The sequence below is a fragment of the Macrosteles quadrilineatus genome, unplaced genomic scaffold (assembly GCF_028750875.1).
Source record: "Macrosteles quadrilineatus isolate MER2022 unplaced genomic scaffold, UCM_ALF_1.0 Scaffold_4__1_contigs__length_99947679, whole genome shotgun sequence".
Taxonomy (NCBI): Eukaryota; Metazoa; Arthropoda; class Insecta; order Hemiptera; family Cicadellidae; genus Macrosteles; species Macrosteles quadrilineatus.
In genome coordinates, this window is record NW_026542597.1 from 90598552 (window position 1) to 90619521 (window position 20970).

At 34.5% G+C, this 20970-nt stretch overlaps 1 protein-coding gene and 1 non-coding gene across 2 annotated transcripts in view; one reads left to right on the forward strand and one right to left on the reverse strand.

Annotated features, from left to right (window-relative positions):
- The window catches only part of LOC128991581 (alpha-mannosidase 2), a 221121-nt gene that overhangs the window by 180854 nt on the left and 19297 nt on the right, over positions 1-20970 (reverse strand). The window lies entirely within an intron of this gene.
- Trnak-cuu (transfer RNA lysine (anticodon CUU)) lies at positions 16344-16416 on the forward strand. Its single transcript has one exon. It is a non-coding gene; the product is annotated as a tRNA-Lys (tRNA).

Consider the following 20970-nt stretch of genomic DNA (forward strand, 5'->3'; position numbering starts at 1 on the left):
TTTTTTTTTTTTTGTGGATGCAGGATCTGTGACAATAATTTAAGAGCCCCAACAGAGATTAACGGGAATTTCAAGTCCTAGCAGACTTGAAAACATTGAAAAAAAGGAAAAAAATGACTAATGTGAGTATAATATATTTAATTTTTATACGTACCTCGCTAAGGAATGTAAACCTCTTATCTTTCAGCTATTTATTACCATTCTAACCAGTTTCCCCAACAGTATTTGAATAGGAATACCTTTATTTGACTCTCCTACCACAGCAATAACAACTTATGACCCAATCTGTGTAAAAGCCAAACTTTTTACAGCTTGTTTGTTTACAAAGGCAAGTAAATCATTGCCTACGTGGTGAATAAAGTTTCGCTTGCCTTGAACCAGAACAAAACACCATGTCCTAAACAGGAAAGCGCCAATGATATATCTGCGTTTAACGCAATGTTTATAGTTTCTGTAAAATCGGAAGAGCGGACTGGTGCCTATTAATCATGTGTGTGTTAGTATCATGTGTGCAAAAACAAAATTGTATGTAAATTAAACTATTTTTGTAGAGAATCTGTCATAAATCAACGAATATTATTTAAATTCAAAGCAAACGTAACTTTTGACCGTTAATCGGGCTAAATTTCAGTTTTCCTTTATCTCACTGAATTTTACACTCATCTTACATTTTTATGGAGCTTAAAACACGATCTTAAATTACGTCACTATCATTGAGAATTTATTTCTCCAAAAAAGCTTGAATGTTGTGAATCTTTTTTATTGGACATATCTGCATAATATTTAACGGATTTCTATCGTCACAAGTTAACTTTTTAAAATTTAATAAGGACCTTTGTTTCATTCTTTCTTCAACCCAAGACACCTGGAGTAAATGTAAGTATATACATTAGTACGTTGAATATTTAAAAACATCAACGAATCAACAAGCAAGAAAACGTCATCTGCAGGCTATCTGGATCTTCTGCCATAAATTCCGCCGAATATCAGTTATATCAACCAAGTAAACAGTTAAGAGGCAACCAATAAATTACAATTCAATATTGAATGTTGTCCTAACGTATTTTACACAACATTACGGTTACATAGAACACACAGTCCTCAAACAGTCGTTTGCTGGAAGGCTGATGGTCCAATGGCGTGACCACTTTGCTAGATGGTAGAGGAAATAACAGTGAAAACTGAGGAAATGATTAAGGGTTCTTCAGTTTAACACCTAATAAAATCTCGTTGATTTTCTGAAACAGCAACTTTTTGTACAAAGTATTGTACAAAGTAAGGAAATTGTTCAAACTTGTCCTCATCGATAAAAATCTGAGGTTTATTAAATAACTTAAAATAAAATAGATTTTTTTGAGCACATATAATATATGCAGTAGTTTTCCCACAAAGAAACATAGATTAAAGATGAAAAGTCATTTTGATCATCCCTATGCCCCATGAAAGACTTGGTATCAAGGCTCTATTGCACATTATATTACACCTTTAATCTATGATAGAAGTCATACTTAGGGTGAAAATGGCATTAAAAAAGTAGGATAAAAAGGTTAGCAAAAACCTGTGGTTTAACTAGGCCTACATTAATGTGAGAAAGTTTTTTTAATACGTATTGTATGTATTTTGCCAAGATTTTATTCGTTTTTGTACAAAGGAACACAATATTGCACTTCAACCTAAACAATCAGCGTGATATTAACAATGATTTGACGATAGCATGTCTGTTGTTTTTGGCGTTTCGTAGTCATATTATAAGCTACTTGAGAGACACCCAATCAGATACAAATTAATTGTTGAATTCATTATTTAGGATGACGTTTGAAACTGGTATGGATAACATGAAAACAATACAACAGACTTCCAGTAAAAATATTGCATGAAAAATTACATCAAACCTTTATGTGAATTTACAATTTATTTAGCACGTCCGTGCATTGGTAGAATATAGGTCAAAAGAACAACCCAATACAAGATCAATAGCATGAGTAGTACTTTGTTTTGTTTGATAAGGACTCTTGTAGCGTTACATTTCTACTTGAGCTAACGTTTACAGTCTCAAATTTACGTTGTTGCATTCAAACTGCTAAACCTAATATCTCTGTTCAATCTAACTTTAATTGGTGAATCAAAATGTATAGCTTTTGTAATTCAAATTACTTAAGTGTACATTGTAATGGACGGTTCAGCGTTAGACGTCTATTTGACGTATCGTTTACAGTTTCACATATACGTTATTGCATTCAAACGTTTGTATCTAATATCACAGATCAATCTAACCTTTGTAAATGTATCAAAATACACAGCTTTTGTGATTCAAATTACTCAGGTACATTGTAAAGGACTGTTGTATAGCGAGACGTCCACTTGTCCTTTAGTTTAAAGCTTCACCCTTACGTAATGTAATTCTCACTTGGGTATATAGCATTTCTTTGCAGTACCTTTATCTAAATATTTATCTTGTGTGACTCAATCACATCTGGATACTTGGAAACTCTTCACCAATTAAAGTTCATGGTGTCCAGGGTTTATTGGTGGTAGGAGTTCTTCCAATACATTCCCCTTTAATTTTTTGTACATTTTAAGTAAGCGATCATACAGTTTAATGTTCTCACCGTCAGTTAGCAACAACATGGATGGTATTTATGTAGGCAATGCTGAAAGGTTTTGGCAATTAATGGGATTTGAACCCGAATGTTGAAGACAGAAGGTTAGACCATCAACCTCGCCTCTCTTAAACCGTAACATTGTGTATGACAGTGTTGAGACGTAGTGCTTCTAAATATTTGTTTCGACCTACTTCAATTTACTACTGAAACTTATTTGAAAAAGCCTCGCCGCATTAAAATTGATTCCAAACTAAACTATACGGCATTTAAATTACTATCCGTCAAATGTTTAACTCAAAGTTGTAGGAAATTATTATACCAGAACGTGGACGGAAAAATCATATAAGTTTTTAGTAATGGTGATTGTAGTTCTCCTTTTGAGTATTTCGTAATAGGCCTATATTATAGTTACATATACGGATTAACGTGTGTTGTAAATATCCGGGTCATTGACTTGACATACCAATTGAACAAAGGTGACTGATTTAAATTAGATTCGTCTAGAATCTTGCACTCTTGCCAAGTGTCTTTAGAAAGGAAGAAGTTATTTCTAAAACGACCTACCAAATAGCTTTTAATCCTAGGCAGGTTGACTAAACATTATTTCGGACATTATTTGATTTGATTGGATTAAAAAAAAAAACTTTTGTGTCAATTTTGTTCTTAGTTTGTAATAAATGTTGTTTGAGCAATACTAGTGTTTAGTTTAAACATCGTAGCTATATTCGAAGTGATACCGGTTAGAAGTGTGTTCAATTTTCACTCTAGTTCACGCTTCTATAGCAGTGACCTGTACCAAATTGACCCTACTGTAAACTTTCACAAAACACGTGTTGTACTGTTGGCCACAAGAGCAACTTTCAGCTTTCTATGTAACTAATGTATACCCAATGCGTCCATTGTGCTGATGGCATTGTCTGAAACTTTGTTGATTGATTGTTACAGTAATGTTCGATACAATGGTCAGCACTGTACCATTAACATTGGTATATAGTATCAGTGTTTGTTGGTTGTATGAATTATTTTATTCAACACGAGAAAATTAAAATATTTTACTTAAGCCCAGCAGTTATTGATCATTGGGATGGAGCAAATGGGACAGGCTAAGAACCAGTTGATCTTATAACAAAACGTCCAAATCGTTCATTCAAAATACATAATCCGAACAACTACAGAAACTGACAGCTATCCCTAATGTGTTTATTCCTTTGGTTTTAGTATGCCACTTTGTTAATTTACTACCATTAACTTGGGAAATAGTAGTATATTTTTATACCACGATATACTGTAATCTGTACCCGTATACTGTATTATTATATCGCACCAACAAAGATGTTATGGTAAAAATATTTCCATGGTGGACTAAGGTTGTAAAATGGATACTACACTTTAATAGAATGTCGTTGTTGGTAAAAAGAACGTATAGAACACATAAAAATTTTAATGTTAACATAATTCAAAAATATGTAATAATATAAATAAATAAATAATAAATAAATAAAAATGCCTTTATTTACGAGCGAGTTTCATGATACATGTTTTTCAAACTAACTCAAGTCACTAAATCTAAACTATCCTAATATATTTACATAAGTATATACAAGAAATGTCAAACAGAATGATTTAAAACATAAATTTTACACTTGTTTTTTTCATTGCGGCCCTGAATGAGTTATAAGATTTCGAACCCTTAATCACTTGAGGGAGGCCATTGTACAACTGCGGGCCGAAATAAGAAAAAGACCTTCTTCCAGCCTCAAGCCTAACTTTAGGAAAGTGAAGCATGAGGTCAGAGCGAGTACTACGTAGACAGATCTCCCTCCTGTACTTCAGCCTCTCACTGAGGTAATGAGGCTCTCCCAGCGTGAGCACTTTGTGGACCAGGCAGCAGGTCAGCTTTCTGCACATGTCATCCATTGGGATGAGCTTAGCAGCATCTCGGTAGGAGGACACGTGGTCAAAGCGACTAAGGCCAAAAATGAACCTTATGGCAGAATTTTGAATTCTCTGAACTCTTGCCATGTCCTCCTTAGAGATGCTGTTTCCATATGCAGGAAAGCAATATGTGAAGGCTGGAAGGACCAAGGACCGCATGAGTTGCGTTTTGGCATATTCTGGCAGGAGAGTTTTAAATCTGCTAAGACCTCTCAATCTTCCCACTGCACGTTGGACTGCAGATGTGACGTGGTCAGAAAAAGAGAGGTCCTTGTCAAGTACAACACCAAGCGTGTTGACAGTGTCACAAACAGACAATCCCATGTCATCAAGGGTGACTTCAATGTCAGATTTTCTCAACTCCTGCATCAGAATATGTGGTCCAGTATGCATGACAACACACTTGTCAACGTTCAGTCCAAGGCCATTCATGACAGACCATTGAAAAATGCTATGCAAATCAGCATTGATGAGTCCAATTGCTGCGGATGTCATGTCTGGCTTGTATGACAAGTGTAGTTGGCAGTCATCAGCATACAAGTGTGCTGTACAATAATTTACACTTCTGGGCAAGTCAGACGTGTATAAATTGAACAGCACAGGGCCTAAACAACTACCTTGAGGAACACCTCGCAATTTGCAAAGCGGATCTGATGTCCCACTCCCAATTTTAGTAACCTGCAGTCGGGACTCCAAATATGACCGAAACCAACATACAACCTTGTCGCTGCAACCATAGTACTTCATTTTTGCCAATAATAATTCATGATCAATAGAGTCGAATGCTTGAGAATAATCTAAGATAGCTAATGTGCTGTAGAGTCCTTTGTCTTTGGCTTCAAATAGATCGGCAAACATATTAGTCAGTGCAGTACACGTGCTGTGGTTTTTTCTAAACCCTGACTGTAGCTTAGGCAGTATATTATACTCATCTAGAAATAAAGCAATTTGTTCGGTTACTATCTTCTCTAGTATCTTTGAAATAGCAGGTAACACATATATCGGTCTTAGCTGCTGGATGGTTTTTGGCGCAGTAACTTTAGGCAAAGGTTTCACGTAGGCAACTTCCAACTGTTAGGAAAAACACCAGAAGACAGGCTCATATTTAATAAGTGTGTAATTGCTCCTATTGCATATGGGCTAACAGATTTTATCATTTCTATGGATATATCATCAGCACCTAGAGCTTTTGATTTTATAGAGTTCATTGCCTCCTTAACATCATTTTCTGTAATAAGTTTGAAATTAAACCTACCGTGTTTTTTATCATTCTGAAATATATTTAGTATTTCAATATCTATATCGTTTCCAGATCCCATATTGGTGAAATATTCATTTATTCTGTTAATATCTAAATCAGGGGGGAGCATACTATTTCTCTTACTACTTATAATTTCACAATTTTTTAAACAATTCCAGAACTCTGCAGGTTTTTCACATTTTGCAAGCTTGTTAGAGAAGAATCTTTTTTTAGCCTCTAGTATCATGGAATTCAATTTATTTCTCGAAGTCTTGTACTCATACCAGTCCGAAGAATCTCTGGTCTTCCAGTATTTATTACGGTGCTTATTTTTTACTAGTGACAATTCTTTAATCTTTTCATTTATCCAAGGAGCTTTTTCCGTGTTACCTTCTTACAAACAACAGGAGCAACCTCATCAAACACCATCTTTATATTATCGCTAATGAATTTCTCAATCTCATCAGGAGACTCTAGTTTGTACACATAGTTCCAATTAATATCAGCAATTATATTTAGTGCAGTATCAACATTGAATTTGGAATAATCTCTATATGTGATAAGCTTCGACCCCCTTTTGTCTTTCTGACAAGATATACAACAATATATTAGTTTATGATCAGTCATCCTCATTCCTCTGTGGTCAACTATGCTGGGGGTGTCTATGACTCCAACACTTTCAATCTCGGCAGATTTGTCTACTATAATATGGTCAATCAATTTTGCTGATGTTTCTGTCACTCTTGTAGGCTCGTTGACAATTTGTATAGTGTTGGATTCTCTCATCAGCCTACACAAGTAATTTGTTTCGCAGGTTTGTGACAGAATATCAATATTCGTGTCCCCCAAATAAATGACTGATTTGACTTCGACCGCAAGGTCAATAAAGAGGGAGCGAAACAGATCCGAAAGGAGAGTGTACCTTATGTAGGAAGGCCGATAAACCACACATATACCAAACTTACTCCCTTTGCCTGACAACATGACATAACACATACATATCATAAATTACTGCAAACTTTTTAAAATGTATTGCAAACAATACTGTTGAATACAGTTCTTTCAACCGAAATTCCAATCGGTGAAATGATCCGGCTGAGTAAATGTAATCAATGAATCGGAGTGGTCAGCGATGTATCGGACAGCTGGTGTTTGTGAACGGCTACAATCAGCTGATGGCGTCCATTACTTGACAACTCAGCTGATTACGCTACAATCAGCTGTTGTCGTCTGCTATTGATAACAAACGGTTACACTGCCGCCTTTGTACCTTTGCTAGGCGGCGGAATGTTAGCAGGAAATAATGGTCAGGTGTTTTGTATGTTTGCTTTTTTGACTTTGGCCCAAGTTTGAACATATTATATTGTGCGAGTAACAATTTTGTCCAGTTTCTCAGTAACGAGTATGCGACATAAGTATATATAAATATAAAATATTTTGGGTGAACACCTGAACTGTACTAAGATTAAATACCTATGATCATAATTATTATGGCATGTTAAGAAAAATTAAAATAAGAGTAGTTCGGTTGCTGTTTTATGTTAACCAAAAATTGTCCTTTTTAACTCATTGGTTTCCAAACAAAACTCAATATAGAATGATTGCAGATATTTAAAAAAAAAATGGGGGCTCCCATTTAATTTATTTCACAGTTGTATGAAAAACGTGGTTTATCACCTTGTTTGATTGAGGGGCTGTGTTCTTCAGGAAAATAAATATTTAGAAAAATCTATTGATTAATTAGCTATGCACCTTTTTATATATATTAAGGAAAAAATACCATCAAATACAAAATCCTTACTAATGTCACACTATAATTTTGCAAATCAAAAATCCGTTATCACAAGTATTTACATACAATAGTCGCTTTTATGTTAGTAACGGTATCGTAATATACAAGTAGGCTCTAGACAGATGATAGTTGCTTGATTTTACAAACATTTCAAAATCCGTTATTAATAATATTTAAAATTAGGAAAAAAATAAACTCCCTGTAGCAATGCCTGTAGTAACACCATGATAAGACTATGTCATGTCCTAATGGACAACTGACTCTGGACCTTGTATAAGTCTACAGTCATGTCAAATAAATCAGCATTAAACATGTCCAGTGCAATTGTGACGGATGAAACAATGTGTATAATGCTTGTCTCAGTAACATAACATACAGTGCGAAAATATTCCGTCGAGCTTAATGAATAGCCAAACTGTGTGGATTGTCTTTCACTGCCCATACTGAAATTGAAGTTTAACACTCCTCCATGGTAATAAATATTATTATCTTTATACAATGACGCACAATAAAACAGAATTATTTTCAACACCTCAACAAATTTAAATAAGTCTAGTCACGAATATTGTTATTAAGTCTTCTCCGGTGGATTCTCAATAAACAATAACCTCAGACAAAATATTCAACGAGGTTAAATTTGCAAAGCGTTCAATTTGCAGGATAAACAAGATCAGTCGAAATTGAACTTTCCTCAAATTGGATTCGAATGAAATGGAGAAATAAAACCTTAAGGTCAACTGTTTATCCTGACATCATTAGAAACTTTTTGTTTTTTGTTTTACGGACTCGTGTAAAATTAAGTAGTTTTTATTTACTGGGTGAGTTAAAAATAAAATCCACACCGAGTTGAAAGTTGGTTGTGCCTATATATTACCAAGTAACGTTAGTTTTAGGGGGATTTATACATTTTAGATAATCCATGAATTCTAAAATTGATATTTTTAAAATCCGTCTGAAGGTGCTGGTTGTTTTGTGTTGTATTTTCCTTGTGATAAATTGTTGGTTACATTGCTTCGTCGATTTATAATTTTTAGTAGTACACTACAATAGTTTCGGATTTTAACTGAAGTACATTATTTAGTGTGACAAAAACATTTTAACATTTATATTTTGACGACAAAATGTTTGTTTGTCAATATTTTTCCCTTTGAATTTGTGATAAACATATCCACTTTTACGCCAAGACATACATGCAGATTTAGTTTTCCGGGTACAACACATCTAGGAGGATACAAGCACACTGTATGAAACTGATTAGCAAAAATAACATAACACTTACATTGAAACTACTGAGACAACTACTACGGTACTAATGTATAAATACCAGTATTGAGCTTGCACTAATTACGTACACAATTAAAAAAGATTGGTTCAAAAAAATGTAAAAGATTTGTAAGTTTGAAAATATAGGCTATATACAAAAAGCTCAATTTAAAAAATCAATTTAGTATCCAACTTTATAGCCAAACTCAACATTTGCAATCAATTATCTAAGAATCTAATAAGCTATGAATTTGGTCGAGTTCAAACGTAATAAATTTAAAGAAATAGAAGACCGAGGCAGGTAAGCCTTGGACTTAATTTTACCAACGATTTCTCCGCTGATCGAGTCTCAGCGATTACCATGCGAAGCTTCATTCACTGATTGCCGATTACCGATTACCTCCGTTTAATTGACTGGATCAAACGAAAATTGAACAATTCAACTTACGTGAGCTGAGTTTCATTATCTACTCCTGTATAATACCTGGAACGAAACGGAGACTTGATAAATAACTGTGGAATGAAATATAGTTTTCTGTAGGATCTGCCATCGTCAGAATCCTTAAAATGTAAGATTTAAATTTAAATTTACAACCTACGGAAAGTATACGTTGTAACAAATTACCAGTTTCATTAAATGCTGAAATAGTTATTTGTGTAACTAGTGGTGAAAGTGGCACTTTGCTGCACACGAGAGCAATGTTTACGCACGAGCCGCAGGCGAGTGCGGAATGATCTCGAGTGCAGCAAAGGCCTTTTTCACTCGTGTTACACATCATATTTTTCCTACAGTCACTATAAAGCATATAAATAATTAGTCTTTCAAACACTATGAAACACGTTTTTAGGTTCAGCTGGCAACACAAATGGTCCCCTAGAGAAAGTAGTACCCGCGGTACGTATCACTCCGCTATTTTTCCTCGGCAAGAAATGTGCTCCGCGTTTTGAGAATATAGTTCCATATTTTTTTGTAATTTGAAGTGGTTTCCGCGCCTAAAAAAATGCTTTAAAGGTATTTTCTTGTTTATTAAGATCGTAGGAAGGTTTAAAAAACGTTTAAAAGGAAAGTCCAGAAAGTTCAGAAATACCGAAACGATAAACACGAAATGAAAGGTTAAATCGTAGTTATAATAGTCAATCAGCTGCTCATAGTATTATTATCTTTAAGTGTTGCCAACCTATTTCCAAGCGTACACGGATTACGTGCATAATAGAACCACACTGTTTTGTGTTGTTTCGTTGGAATCCTGATGTGCGGCAAAGTATAAACCGTACGACAAAGTATAAACCGTGCGGCAAAGTATAAATATGCAGCAATTAGCAGCTTTCTGTACTATAAACAGTACAAGGAAGCCAACTTTGTCGGGTGACTGTAGGAAAAATGTATTTGCCTAACCATTTTTTACTTGCTTGTGTAAATATTTGTGTAAACATGTATTTACAAAGTTAATGTATGAAAACGAAAATTGCTATTGTATTCAGCAAATTAAAATTAGGAAAAAGGTGTTAGTATAAAAACTGGTTTTCTTTACTTTAATCTATTTTCGTTAGTTGGATACACTTCTTGACAAAAGAATAAATATAATTCTAGTTATAGATTACAAATCAAAGCATGTAGACAAGAAAAGCATTTAACATTGTAGACTGAGTAATAGGGTTGGTTAAGTCGTTTCATCACACGATGTATTTAATGTATAACTAAGAGAAAGAATTACTTTATGAGTTTAGCTGAAGAATTATGATGTTAAGTATTCATTAGACCCAAAATGTTGTATAGCAGCACTAAGAAAAATGTTTTCGTAAAATAGAATATGGTGGATTCCAGAATTAAAGTGATACGATTTGAATTCATTTCATCACACTTACGAAATTTTTGGAAATAGTAAGTGATTATCTCAAAAGCTATGTACGAGTGGGTATAAAAATGGAACAGTAAAAGGCATGATTAATTATATCGTTAAAATAGTATAAAACAAACATATACCATGTTGAATCAGTATCAAAAGTCGAATGGTTGAATAGTTGACACGAATAAAAATCCACATAAGAAATAGAGCAGATCCAAAGGCAAAGGAGCAAAAGTAAAAGTACAGTGCGATGACCGACACAGTGGATGTAACAGTAGGACAGGATACAACTAGTTGAGACAATAACTGTTGCCTGTAACATGGCGCCTCTGGTTGTCAAAATACAGATCCTCAAGCTGAAATAATACAGTATATTCTAGATTTTAGCGATATTAGCTATAGGAAAGTAGCTAACATCCACGGTAAGACTGGGCCCGGGGCCGATTTTTTTAAGGACTTCAAAGTCCAAAAACATGATCCGTTCAAATTCATTTATATCCGTTAGCACGATAACTAGAACAAAAATTATCCGATTTTGATGAAATTTGGTACAAACGTATGAACCTCCGTTTATTCAAACAAGTAAACGAACCAACGCGATCGGACTATGGGAACGGGGTTTTTTGGGGGGAAACAAAAGGCTTTCAAAGAAGGAAATATACCACACTAACAACCAAAACAATTTAAATGTATTTAAATCAATCAAACCAATCAACACATGCAAACGAAGCACAAAGGACAATTAATTATTTTCCGAATGGACAGTTCGGACTGTCCGATATGGCAATCATTACACCATACATTACACGCCTGACAGCATTGTATCATTGTATGATGTAATGATCCTTTGTTGTGGCTGATAGCACTTGCTACACGTGGTCTTCCCTGGTGTTGTGTTTGACATCGTGTACATTCTGTGACGTGAAACTCCTGTTTGGATTACATTTGCAAATGAAAATTGATTGTGATCTATCAATGTTTTTTGAAGGTGTAGACTTATGAAACTATTCAATTTGTTGAATACAACAAAAAACAAACAAAGAACTAGTAAAGAACTCAATGGATCTTTTGTGTAAGATCGGTTTATTTTTGTTGGTTAAAAAAATTTAATCTCAAAACTGTTTTCATGTGGTTTAGGATATCATGAGAAGACGTTTAACATTGTTTTAGGATAATTCACTATACGTTATCAATCCAAAGATTGCCTTTCTCACCATAAACCTTCCCTATGGACATGAACATAGAACCTAGAACGGAATTTTACCAAAAGAACCAATAAAAATACAGGTGGACTAGTTCTACTAGAAACTTGTAAATAATCTTGTATTGTATTATAAATAAGATTATTTACAAGTACATACAATTTTGCATCCTTAAGAATAACATGGTAAATTTAAATTTACAATTTTTGTCGATTTTTCCCGTAACCGTTAGGCGATAGGCATACAACAATGCTTCGATATATAAAATTATTTGTTTTTGTGAGCTCTACAAATGGTTTGGAAAGAAATTGCAACATCTTATGTTTTCAGGGTGTAAAATGGAAAACACCCATTTATATATACACCCCCCCCCCCCACCCCACAAACCCCTGTTTTCAAGGTCCGATCATGCTGGTTCGCGAACTCATTCGAATTAATGTATGTTTACTCGTTCATACCAAATTTCATCAAAATCGGATCATTTTTGCTCCAGTTATTGTGCTAACGGACACACTGAGATATATGAATATGAACGGATTGTGTTTTTGGCCTCTAGGGACCTCAAAACGTTAAAGTAAATCGGTCCCTGGCCCAGGTCTTACCATGAGACCTACGGTAATAGCTTATTCCCTATATGGGAAATTCGCTAAAACCAACGCCGTAAAACGCAACATTAAACAATCTTGAGCAAACTTACATAGATTATACAACAGTTTTCGTTTTCACACAAACACGGATAAACAAAGTGAATCCTCGGTGTTTCCACGGCAGTGTTCACCGTTTATAACACACTTCACAGCTCGCTTCACCGGTGAAGTGGTGAACTGGAGTGCTACGAGGCGTCCAAACACTTCACATACAGCTTAGAGAAATCAACGCTCACTCGAGAGTGGCAGACAATTGTGTTAACAAACTCATCCTTGCATAGCGGAAAATGCTTATCACTTGTGTTATTTTGTTAAACGTTATTTATATCATGGTTGTTATTGCTTTGTAGTTATTTGGTTGATAATTTGTAATATGTAAGGTTTTTGTAAAATTTTAGTGTAATAAACTTGTTTTTGTATAAATACAGAAAGGGTTGCAACTGTGTATTGCAAATATACAACAATGTACATCATAACTAATTAGGCCTATTGTAGGTTCTTAATACTTTATTAATAACATTATTCTTAGTTTATAAACGGAATAATTAAATATGCAAGTTAAGATACGAAAACGTCATTAACCTCTTCATTTGTTGCCATTTATTTGTATAAAACTCAAAACGAAGGTAAATTTGTAAATTAATTTTAAGTTACACATGTAAATCGATCAAATTAATTAATCTATCGATTTACCATATTTTTTTTATAAATTGATTTTATTAATTTCTGTTGTTTGAAACTACTCACTTCACTTCTGTTCTTCATTATTCATTATTCATTATTGTAATTCTTGTTGGTGAACATATGTTTCTATTTCTTCTTTGTACAGTAGGCTACTCTATTATTATTATAAGTGTATTGGGGTTGATTATATATATTGATTGGGCCTTAACATACCGCCCGCCAAAAGAAACATTTTCTTTTTAATAAGGAACAATTAAGAAGTCCATGGTAAAGGGTAACACCAATTTTGGTGACAAGTTAAATAAACAGAAAACTAACAGAAAAAAAATCACAAAACTATGTGATTAAGTAGCAATTGAATAAAATGCTAGAAAATGGTAATCTGACATACGATAATAATGTTATAAACTCTCCTAATACGCAAAAAATATTATATACTAATTAATTCTGTGAAAATAATAAAAATAGAAGAAATAACGCAAGTCTGTTCGAAATGCGAGGCGTCAAAAGAATTTAATATTTTTGTTGTCATGATACTTCAACCAACACGAAAAACACAATATCTGCATCAACTGTTATTTTTAGCGTATTGCATATTTTAATACAACAGCTCTTGCAACGGCAGAGATTTTGTTTTTGTGTGCATTTTGTTTGCTGAACAAACACAAACAGAAATGTGGCTCCATTTCAAGAACTGTCTTGGAATACTCCAAATAAACAGCTAGTCTAAATATAACAGTACAGACAACAACGCGAATAACCACATCTAAATTGGAGCGACTCGGTCCAACTGGCGAGTGCTGAATTGAACTTAATCGGTCAATTTACTGGGCTATGTGGTTGAATACACGCACGAAGTCACAGTACTGTATTATCAAGTTAACAGTTTTTTTTTTTTTTTTTTTTTTTTTTTTGAGGTAAAAAGATAATGTTAATTTTGATTTGATATATTTGATAGATTTGATTTGATGGGTTTCGGACCAAAAAATTAAAAATTGAACCAGAATTACAGTAGTCACAAATATGAATGGAAGATGAACGATGGGACAGTAAGATTATTTGTGTGGCCTTGTAACTTACTAAGATCGTCTGTTTCTGAAGAATTTCCACTTGAATGAGACGTGTGTCTCCATTTGTAATGGATAAAGTACATTGTACTTAATAGATTGGAACTAGGGGAATATGGTATTGTGGGAGTCTATTACAGGTTATAGACAATGAGCTGGTTGATTCCCCTAGCCTTACATGACAAAACGTTTCAGCGTCTCGTTTTCTAGCAGAGTTTCCGTGCTAGTCCTTTGATCCAATAGTCAATGGTGCTACCTCTGGTTGTATTTCTAGCTCATTCATTAAACCACAATGGTAAAAGAAACAGAACAGCTGATTCCAGCTCAAAGCAGCTGACTATTGTATCAGATTTTCTGCTATCATAGCACTAGCAGACTCAGAATGTATCAGATGATTGACTCTATCCTACACTGCCTTCAAATTTTGTTCACTAACGTATTATTTGTTGATTACTTTTGCAACGTTGTATTCCTGTATTTCGCAACATAAACGTGTCCTTTTACAGTTTGCACGCCGCAGGATGGACGTAAACCATCGCGTGTAACTAAAACATGAACATCCAGTAGTCCGTAACACACGCATACAACACGAGGCCATAGCTGTTACGAAACTATGCTATCTGCATGACAGCAGGTATGCACAAAGTATAGGCACTTATGCACAAGTAGGTCTGTATGCACAGGTAGAGTCTACAAATATACAGAGGGCGCAGGTGTACATTTCTCTCGGTCGGTAAGAATAGCTTGCCACAATGACTTCAAGACTTTGTAAAAAGTGCAAGTTTTCAGCAGTGTTCCTGCTGTTGTTCATAATATAAACGTATAATCCTCTACAACAACTGATTTTGCAAACGATTATAGAATTTTATAATTATTCCTAACTAAGAAATTAAGAAACAAAGGATTAAGGGAAATCCACACAGGCCCAGACATAACACAAATAGAAAGTAGGAGACTGAGATGGGCTGGTCATGTTCGAAGAGAGGAGAAGAAGATTCTACCCTATAATAGTGTTTTAATATCTTCCTCAGGGAAAACGACCACTAAAACGACTTTGGCTAAGACGGCAGGACCAGGTGCGAAGAGACATAGGGAAGCGAAGAGCAGAGACAGAATGGATTGAAGACAGAGAGAGGTGGCGACTTGTTGGAAAAACCTGCCGAGGTTTAAATGACCACATAAGTAAGGTAAGGTATATTTTTTCCAAATTAATGACATTATTGCAGAACAAAAATATTTACCACAAAAGCACATAATAACATACGGTTTGGTGAAGAGTAAAACACACTAACAATTTAGTATTGACGTAATATGTTTTGTACGTAGCATCATTGACTATTGGATACTAAAGATAGCATCTCAAATAAAATTCCCAAATTAATCCGCAATAGACAGATCTAAACTCACTAAGTAGTTTTTGGAAAACTCTCGGCGCAGTGTAGAGTTTAGGGAGCGAACAAAAAGTAGGGCATTCATAGCGTCCTCACTTGACCCGAATAAGCTAGTGAAAGGAGCAAAGACCACAAAAATCGTCATCTTCACAGCTCTGGTGCGTCTTATATCGGGATGAAAGAACAGAGGAGGGGGAGAAGTAGACTAAGCCTACAGGTATTAAACATACTTAATGGATCTAATGAAGACAGTTTTAAGTCACGTTTCTGTTAGGCATATACAGAGTACGTTTTCATTATTACGTTCTCATAATTTTACTTACGTTGCTTACAAGTATTTCAACCAAAATAAAGTATAAAATAGTATATTACTAATTAGCGTCTAGTATTACGATAAAATAATAACATTCAACGTGTATTTAGTCGACCTTGAGAAACACATTTGGTCGATATCAGGACACTAACATAACCAGACACGACATAAATATACAACCTTCGAGGATTATACTCGCAGGTCGCAGTATCCTTAGTCAAGGATTTAAGGATTCGTGTACGTACATTGAACACGAGTGTACTGTGAGTTGCGACATCGCTGGTCCAACCAGTAACAGCTTGACCACTTGACCATCGGCCCACTGGGTCAGTTAGGAGAAAGCATCAGCTCTAGAATAAGCCCGGCTAGCTCAGTCGGTAGAGCATGAGACTCTTAATCTCAGGGTCGTGGGTTCGAGCCCCACGTTGGGCGGAAAACTTTTTGTCAATTGCTTATCCACCACGCTTTACTACAATCAAACTTTTTGGGGTTACAATACAATATTCACTCTTTTGTAAGAAATGGTCGAAAACCGAAAGTCTGGGTTATTATGTTATTAACCACACGAGGATTACTTTATTGCTTAGTTTCCATAGCAAAATGGGAAAATTACAATAATTTTCTTTATATTGATATTTTTCATTTTCAATTTTTTTACACAGCTGATTTGCAGATGGATACGAAAAAGGTGTAAATATTTTGTTAACTAGTTTGTTGGACTAAGTTTATTAAATCTATGCGAGTTCATTACCGGTAATTAAAGAAATAAGTCTAATTCAACATACAATGGAAATCCTGGCTGAGTTTGTAACTTCTTAAAAATTGTAAATTCAAACCTTGTTGCAAAGCACGCATTTTAATACAAACATGCTTAAGCAAGGAAAACACACTGATATTCCTGATGAGAAGGAAAACATGTATTCTTGTAATCGTTGCGTAATCCTCCTGACGTTGCATTTCGTATACACGTCATCGGTGTTGTTTACCGACTCGTGCTGAGGTTGCAAGAAGGAAAACCGGGGGAATAACATTTCAAAATTGAGTTAAAAATATATAAGTTTGCATTTGAACTCTGGTCAATAATGTGCAACAGATAATCACTATGAATATAGACTAAACTAGCTGTGTACCCGTTCTACACACGGGGATCTTTTAGTAACTTTTATGTTTGAAGTAAATACATAAATTGATAGGTAAATTAGTTTAATCAAATAGAACTGAACTTATTCATGAGTCAAAAACTAGAAACAAAAACAATAACAAAAACAAGTTAAAAGTCAGCTGCAATTTAAAGAATGTTAAAACATATCACTTCTTCCCACCAAGTTTAGGCTTCTTCAATTAACCTCCTCTGTGGCCTGAAGGTCCTTGTTGATCTTCGCAGCTGAGGAGGTACATTTGGGTGTGGTAAAGCTTCTGCAGGGGATGTTCTAGGTCGTAGCTGAGGAGTGGAATTCGGATGTTGTGAAGCTACTGTAGGGAATGTTATAGGGCTAGGGAATACAGCTGGTGATCCATGGTTTTCCGAATTCCGAACATGTACTTCTGCATTTCGTACTTGGAAATCTGAAGAAGACAGTAGCTGTGGTAATTGTTTAATGCAGGGGTCGTCTTCCTCTTCCGATTCATTGTCTTGGTAAAATTTCCGCATTTGACTTGTATGTCTTTTAGTGTGTCCATTAGAATCAATCAACCATGTGTTCCTACCTAACTGTCTAAGTATGGTTCCTATTTTCCATTTTACTTTCCCTTCAACAAAAGTACGAATGTACACTTTACTCCCAATAGAAAAGCCTCTGGTTTTCTTATATCGCAGCACTTCAGAAGGTTCATCTCTTGAGTTTATCTCTTGTGAAGGTTTGATAAAATCTAATTTAGTTCGCAGATTACGACCCAAGAACAAAGATGCAGGTGTTTGTCCAGTTGCAGTGTGAGGTGTAGCTCGATAGCGAAATAAATATGTCCTCAAGTTGTCTGTGAACAAGCTAGGCTCTTTATTGTACTGTAATTTGTTCATAGCTCTTTTAAAGGTATCTACATTTTTCTCCACTTGTCCATTTGAACTTGGGTGAGCTACTGGAGTCGTAATATGTTTGATATTATTACGCAAGCAGAAATCTTTAAAACCTTGCGAAGTAAATGAAGTTCCGTTGTCTGAGACGATTGTTCTAGGTATTCCATATTTACACAACAAATTCTTGAGCGCTTCTACTGTCCTTTCTGTGGTAATAGAGGACATAGGTACTATTTCTGGCCATTTCGAGAAAGCGTCAATTACTAAGAGAAACATTTGTCCGTAAAATGGTCCAGCAAAATCTAAATGGATTCGACTCCAAGGTTCACTTTCTTTAGGCCAGTTGAATAGATGTTTTTTACTTGGTAAATCTTTTGCAAACAAGTTACATTCACGGCAACGGTGACAAGTCTGTTCAATTAGAGCATCCATACCTGGCCACCACACATGACCCCGAGCCTCTGACTTCATTCTGACCATGCCATTGTGAGATTCATGTAAGTAGTTCATGATGTAAGTTCGGTATTTAGGTGGAATAACAGTTCTTATTCCCCACAGAAGACAGTTATTATGTAGAGTCAGTGCATCTTTCTTAGAAAAATAAGGCTTCAAGTTCTCCTCTGGACACTTATTAGGCCAACCAACTTTTACATAGTGCATCACCTTCTTCAAAACAGGGTCCTTAACCGACTCCTCAGCGATTTCAGTACAAGTAATAGGAATCTCGGACTGCACTTCTGTTTGAATTGTCGCTACTATTGTATGGTGTCCCTCATCATTGGAATCAAAAGAGTTAGGTTGAAATGACGGTAATCTACTCAAACCATCGACTTTACCAAAATTTTTTGTAGATATGTATTCAATGTCATACGTATAGTTAGACAGTATTAGTGCCCAACGCTGAAGTCTATTGGCAGTTGTGGTAGGTACCCCTTTCTTAGATCCAAAAATTGTAAGCAAGGTGTGACCATTTTATATTTTATAAAACTATTTTAAAAAATTTCACATTTCAGCTCTTCAATATTTTAGTTTAAAAGGAAGTGAATTTCCTAGCATCTATTGTCTACAGTTGGACTGTGTACTCAACCATCCTTATCTCTACATTCCATTCCTGAATTCCAAAAATTTCCTGTCTGCCAACTTGAACTAACCATTACAGAGCGTCACTTGGGAATTGACTACTGCTGAAGCAGGATTTAATGTGTTCTATGTTGAGTTAAATAATTTTTGTAGCCTTTTGTTGGGATATTAAAACTCAAGAATACATACCTATTTCTCAAGTGAAAATGAAATGTTAACTACCTGTAAATATGTGCAAATAAGGAAATTTTGTCTATTTATGATTAATGTATTTAAGGAATTTTTATCTGTGAAAACTTGTCTTCAAAAGCCCATAGGGTGAGTACATTTGTCTATGTTTAATTTAATTTCATTTCAAACTGTATTACTATGAAGGAAACCTGATGAAAAAAATCCATTCTCTTGTAAATATTGGGAAAAATGTATTGTGTTTTAAATAATCAATTTTTATCCAGAAAGTAATATCATTCAACTCAGGATTTCACATGTGTATCTCAAAACTTTTCCTGCAAGTCTTATGTAACTAAATATGGAATCTTATGGTAATTTTTTGAATATTTTATCCTCTCATTACAGGTAATAGTTGTTTGTATAAATTAATTGTTTCACCTTCTTTAATTTGTAAATGTATTGACATGTTAGTTTTGTAGTAAAGAAATAATTTCTTATTTACAATCGTTTACCGTTGCAGTAACGGTAATGCCAATAATTTATGAAAATTAAAGTTACATGTTAAAATTTGTTCAGTTTTGTGATTAATCAATTATTATGTGAATCTCACTGTTTAACCTTGCAAAAATAATTTTATTTCATATACAAAGATTATTATTAATGTTGATTTATGAGTACAATAATTGAGATATTTTACTACAGTAGTATATGATTGCTGAAGGAGAGGTACTTATTGAATTTGTAATATTAACTCTTTTAATTTGTTCTACTTACAAATAATTAATATTATTAATGATGTTGCAATTTAATGTTTGATGAATTACCAAGATAAATTTATATTGTTTCTGTTCCATACACATTGTATATGTAAATGAATATTTCAGGATTCACAGAACTATACTTTTATGACACTGTTTAATGCTAGGTATACTACATTTTCAGGCTTTTTTGAGTATACCCTGTTGAGATTATCACTTATTGAGGAAACTTCTAGAAGGTTGTAATTTGAGACCAACAATAATCTACCTGGACCTTAGGATATATTATTGATAACTTGTGGTGACTACGCTTCAACACTTAAGGTCAGACACTTATGTTTTTCCAATTTTCTTGTGCTGTGATTCTCTGGGACAGTTTTTCCAGCTGAGTAACCGATCATCGAACCTATGAACTGTGTCGTGCTACTGCACAGTTATTTAATGGCTTTAAGCCTAAGTAATTCTTGACTTTTATTCTTAACTTGTTCTATATTGGTGTATTGTGTATATATAATAATTATTTGTTCTCTTATCTACTTAAAACAAAAAAAAAGGGTTTCTGATTTAAATATATAGTAGACGGACGTCCGAAATATTTTGTAATTTAGGTATTTACTTGGAATTGTATTATAATTGTTGTATTCTGAAGCAAGTCATAAGCTTAGGGGTTTGGAAATATTTTTGAGTAACAAAATACTTTGTAACTTTTATGAGCTCTGAATTAACGGTTCACATTTATAAAAAAAATTGTGTTTTGTGATTTATTGATTGAGTAAATTGATATGTATTCAAATTTAAAAGGGGGTTTCTTGTTTTCACCTTAACCTTTAAAAAAAACAAGTGGCGCTTTTTCCTGACCTAGTCTTAGAAATTCAACTCCTAACCTAACCCACTCACCCACTGAGTATAGCTGAGGTATAAATATAATTTTGGAAGGTAACAATAAAATGGCGCGGCCAACGT